Genomic DNA, 6,000 nt, shown 5'->3' with positions numbered 1-6,000 from the left:
GCTGCTACTTGAATGTGTTCGACGGGAAGAATCCTTTAGCGGGTTTTCTTTGTATTTAACTTTTTTCATTTTTTCTCTTTTTTGTTAGAGCCAAAAGTGTGTGTGTGTGTGTGTGTGTGTGTGTGTGTGTGTGTGTGTGGGTGTTGGGGTATTGATGTCAAGATCTGATATCTTCACCAGGGGAACACACACACACACGCACACACATACACACATTATATTAAAAACGTTCCTAGGCCCCTTTTACATGAATAAATAGACTGTGAAGAGGCGTATGAGCGTATGACATCTATTTCTCATCATCACAAAACTGTGCGTCATGGCTGCTTGTTTCAATTTCCCCGGGACATTTCGGATTGGTCCCTAGGATGAACTAATCACATGGATTAGTACCTGGGTAATGAGCTGCACATCCCATGGGGATGCTTAACACAGTACTACATTCAATTAACAATTTACACACGCAATCATTCATCAGTTTGATTGTTTAATCTGCCACTGCAAAGCCAAGCTAAGTCAAATCACGGTACCAGCAAAATGGAACAGAACTAAATGTTTTCAGATGTATGGCTGTGTATAAGATGTATATTGTTCAGCAGTTAGCGCAGTGAAGAAAAGCTGAGGTCTTTAGTGTGTATCGGGGTTTCATAACAGATCCCGTGTTCTAGATTAACCAGAGATACCAGCTCTTCTATATACTGAGATGCAGCTATTAAATCTGCAAATACTAGTTTGGTGAAAAAACGTGATCGATCTCGACGTCAATTCCGGAGCTCTATCACTTTGGTGCCCATCTACGGAGATGTGGGATCGGCAAAAACGTTTTGATTGGCGACGGACGATAGCACGCAGATATCCACGAGCTCTAGTGCTGCTGGCGTGTCATAGACATGAGCGGCAAGTTAAAGTAGTCTGACAAAAGTCATCATTTCGTCTCTGAATTATGTACCACTGGGGATATTTCAATCCTCGTAACACTCATCCCCATACATGTTCGACATACACATGGTGCCTTTGACATGTTCTGAATAAATTCAGAATTTTCTTCACAAACGTTACGTAAAGACTGTCAGAATCACCTTCCATTTACTCGCCTCATGTATTGCAGTCAACGTATTACTTCCTTTGAGTTCCTTCTCTTTAAAGCCAACTGACAGAAAAATCACCCTAATCCTAAACGATTATGAATGAGGATGTCTTCGTTATAGATGTAGGCTGCTTACTTGACATTTTATGTGCAGTCAGGTTACTTTTACTCATTTACACTCAAATACACGATACTACGCCCCGCAAACCTTAATAACGAGTGTTCCTCGAGGAAGCACACCTTCCTTCCACACCTGATATAGTGTTAAAACAGTATCACGTTAATCAGACTTAATAATAATTGTTCAATAGAAAGGGCGATGTAAATTTGTGAATTCTATAAAATATAATCAACCTGATGTCGTTATAATTTTGTCAAATTACTTTTTGTTTTGATAAAGGGCGCTCTACCGAGACAATGACAGGAAGGATAGGAAGGATTCGTTAAACGGTGACGTGTTATTGACACCTGAAAATGCAATTTTATACTTTGGTTTGCTTCTTTAGGAAGGAAATGTTCTGCAGTTTTGTTATTTGTTTGTTTTGTTAGGTTTTGTGTTTAACCTTCGAGGACAAGGGCATTGTGTGACGTCACTCTCCTGAATCCCCACCCCACGGGAAGGCTTCTTTCCTGATCGGAAGCACACTGTGTTGAACAAAAGAAGTAAAAGATTGTATCGAACACGTTGGAAAATACTTTCAGCTGATAAGGTGGTGGTTCCTATCCCCAAACAACACAAAACAGGGACACAGACGAATCGAATTTCAATTTAATTCATTAATTGAATGTTTGATCAATTAATCAACCAGTGAGTAAGGAAATAGCATCATGTCCGCCGTAACGTGCTATGTTAGCACTGGCATAGATTAAACGGTAAGGTTATAGGACAAAGATCCACTTGATGTCAGAATAACATTCTGTTGCGATCTTTCGTTTTATCGAAGCTGTTACATCATCAGACGGCCACATTTCCTTTGCCCTGACAATTAAGAACATACACTCACTGCTGTACACAATGAGACAGACTCTCATGTACATATACATTCACTCCCCCTCTTTCCTCGCTCTCTCCTGTTTTATGTTTCCATGAGATTAATAGGAAGATAATAGAGAACAACAAATGACACGAACATCGGGATTACGAACTAACCAATGTCATGAAGAGAGAATGAACTTATATCTTCATCTCCTAGCTGAAGTTGGGTGTTTTACCAACAAAATGACGCACTTAATGGATACTGAGCAAAACTCAGCCATCATATCGAGAGGGCAGGTAGCTGACGGAAAAAGGAAAATCCGTCATCACGTAAACGTTGGAACCTGTCCAGGGAATAGAGAGGCTGTCTGTAGCAGAGAGAGAACTTCTGATGTAATGTAGATATTATATTCATCTATATGTGTGCTGTTCTTTCTTCTTCTGTCTTTTTTTTATTGAGAAAGGGATACAAGGGTCAAGGGTCACCAGTACGCGGGAATATTTACATGAATTTGATTTGTTGGGATGGATTTTTCTTTGTTAAGAGAGAATTGCAAACAAACACATATAAACCAATAATTTACTGCACTAGAATTCCTGGCTTTCTGGTTTAAAAGGAGGTGGACAGTAATCTGTGGTCTGGGTAGCTTAGCTCTTATCGTAACGAAGGATCCAGTCACGTGCTTACACTAAGTAACATCTTTTAAATCTACAAACACAAGGTGCACAAATGTATTTCAGCGAGACAGATGTTCTTCGTAGAGGCCAAACTTACTAAGGCTGACTAACGACGCACATCCATGGAGCATATGGTGTATACAGCTCATGACAACCTTCATTGACGTCACGCACCAGGTTCTTCTGCCTCACCCGGTACTTGAGTATTTAAAGAGTTATTGTTCTTGCAATGCGAGCTAAATTACGCAACAATGCAGGGAATGATGTATACAACACAAACGTTGTTACGCGTCATTGCACGTGTTGTGGCATCACGCCACCAGTCAAGATGACGATCTAGCTGTAAAAATGTGAATAATTGAAAATATAGTCCCCTTTACTGATTCGGTAATCAACATTAGTCAGTTAGTGACGACTGGAAGAGGGAAAGGCAAAAAACACGGAAAAGAAAGGAGAAAAAGAGAAACAGATTCTGATCCCAAAACGGCATACGAAGGAGCTAGGTAAGAGAAAACAATCTCAACAATCAACAAAGTTCTAGTCTTTGCTGAAAGGAATAAGTGAGACTTTTCATTTTTTTTTTCTTATCTGTTACAGCTAATACAGGACGTAAAGTAAAGAAAGATTTATTCAGGGCATAATAGCAATGTATACGGACATAGTTTTAAGAACAAATTTCAACATATTCATTCCGTCATACTCGCAAATACCAAGGTCTTAAAAACTGTGTCATGTTTATACAGATGTACAAAGCCGAGGGGAAACATCTTTTCTTTAGCAATAGTCCTTCAGAAGTTTAATGGGATCTGAATTTTTAATGTTACTCGCGATGCTATGATATAAAGCGTTGGGTCTGGAAGGCAAATTCTTTCATGACATAACATATCATGCAGTCTGGCTGCATGTAATTAGCAATGGTTAGGTATATAGTTAACTCCAGCGTGGCGCCTTGTGGCAATCATAAAGCAATGTAAGCCTGACATAAAAGCGAAGTTATACATTATGGTCAATATGTGTCTTTTGTAACATATATTTTTCAGCTTCAGTATACTTCGCAATACTTCGTATTCTCTTCATGCATGCATTTATTTTCTTCTTTTTTTGCGCGCGCGCAACGTCTGTGTACTATAATAATCTTATATGTAGTGTTGCTTTGTCACCATGTTTTCGTGGTACACACGGCTTAATGAACAGTGTCCGTACCATATCATTATCATCTTATTCTACGTTTATGTTCTTGTACTTTATAACAGGTAATGTTTATGAATACTTTTAGCATCATACATATATACATGTACATCTCAAATGCTTTAACGGAACATATCTATATCAAATTTAGATATATATGTTATTTGCACGTTTTTATTGTTTTGTTCTCTCGAGTGATCTACAATGCATGATACAAGCTTGGCTTCTTATTAGATTACTCTTTTCCATTGCTTCAGTTTGCTTTTGGTTTCTATTGTAAAGTGTGCATTGTTTTTCCAGATATATAATTATCTGTATACATATAGATTGTAATATAGAATTTCATGATCTGTATTTTTTTTTTCAAATTGGTCAATTTCATGAACTGATACATGCATACTTTTATGTATCATTTTTGTTGATGATGGAATTAAATTGAATTGAACTGAACTAAACTGAACTGAAAAGGAATAATCTATGTTCTGGTTTATTTGATTTCTTATCTGGTCCTCCTAGATCAAATTTTCTGACCTGCACTGATACTATAGCAGTTGAAAAACAGGCCATATTTAGACCCACTGTTAAAAGATGACGCTAGTTACCGGCCAAAACACAACAACCCAGCAATTATTGGCAATTATGTACGAATAGGGGGTACCCTTTGATTGGAAAATCCTGTGAAATTATTCCCCTTGCCAAAGACACATTAGTCAGCATGTGCCTGGGAAGATAACTCACCCTCATCTGAACAGCGAGAGTGACTAAAGGGTGCACTATTAACCACCTTCTCATTTCAGGATCAATTTTGACGGTATGTCCAATAGATGAATTGCACTGCCTAAGTCGCCACTCCTTGGTGCGTCTTCGGGGATTTAGAATGGATAGAGTGTGTTTGTCTTTAGTATGAAGTGTTCTCAATGTTGTACTGTATATGACTAGCTTCATTCTAAGTCGCATCACAGTTAGTAGTCATCGCCTTTGTTATCTATAAACGACGCCATGAGGTACCTGGATGGCTATCTCTAATGTACATCGTCAAGGACAGCATTAGCTGTAAGATTTCATTTCTTCAAACTTTGAGCTTCGGGGTATGACACATTGACAACAATGTTAATCGCATAGCTTAAGACGTTAGTTTAAAGTGTGCGTGTGCGTGTGTGTGTGTGTGTGTGTGTGTGTGCGTGTGTGAGTTTTTTTTATGTTATAACATGATAGTGTGGTTTTTTATTGCTCGTAGACATGAACAACCTCTTAGTTTTGCTTCCTATGCATTGCATTTTTAATCAATACGTTGTATATTCTGTTGAAAAGAAATAGAGATAAAAATTGAATTGAATTGAATTTAAAAAGTATTTCACATCACATCTACATGGCGTGACGCAAAAGACTACATTAAGGATACCTGAAAGTTAGAAAATTGATACAAGCAAAACAAAACAAACAAAAATGTGAAAATCTGCCACTAGTCAATAGTGTCAGCGTCAGCATTATGTACTACTTCAGCTTTGATAATAAATTTAATTCGCTGAGTGTCCACCATCTTGGACACGGCATGCATGCTACCATATTGAAAATAACAAGAATAGCAATAAATCCCCTATCATAGGTCGAACAACTGATTGGAAGCTCATGGGTGATAGAAGCTTATACTGAGAGTTTCCGCCACCTAACATAAATATACGGGATTTTCACATCTTTAGTAGTAAGTATATGATGTGTAGATGTATGTTAATGTAATCTGTGGAAAATTTGATAAGTGAAATCAAAATGAAAAAAAAAATTAATGAAAATTAAATAATATGAATCGAAAATATTCTACCAATGAAAGAATGAAATCGTGTAAAGATTTACAATGAATCATACAACCAGTCATGTTTTTAGTCTCTCCTAAAGGCTCCATAATTCATCAAACTATGTTCTTTATTATACAATGCAGCCGGAAAATTGGGGAAAAAACCCAATCAATTAATTTCTGTTAGTTAACTTGATTAAAACTGAAGTTATCTTATAAATGCCTCGGGTATAAATTCTGTGCTTGCAGGTCCTTGAGACTCGCAGTGACCAAGTTAAT

This window comes from Diadema antillarum, unplaced genomic scaffold (genome assembly GCF_040938485.1).
Source record: "Diadema antillarum isolate AM-2024a unplaced genomic scaffold, OU_Dant_1.0 seq00000369_RagTag, whole genome shotgun sequence".
Classification (NCBI taxonomy): Eukaryota; Metazoa; Echinodermata; class Echinoidea; order Diadematoida; family Diadematidae; genus Diadema; species Diadema antillarum.
Note: the sequence above shows the minus strand (reverse complement) of the source record.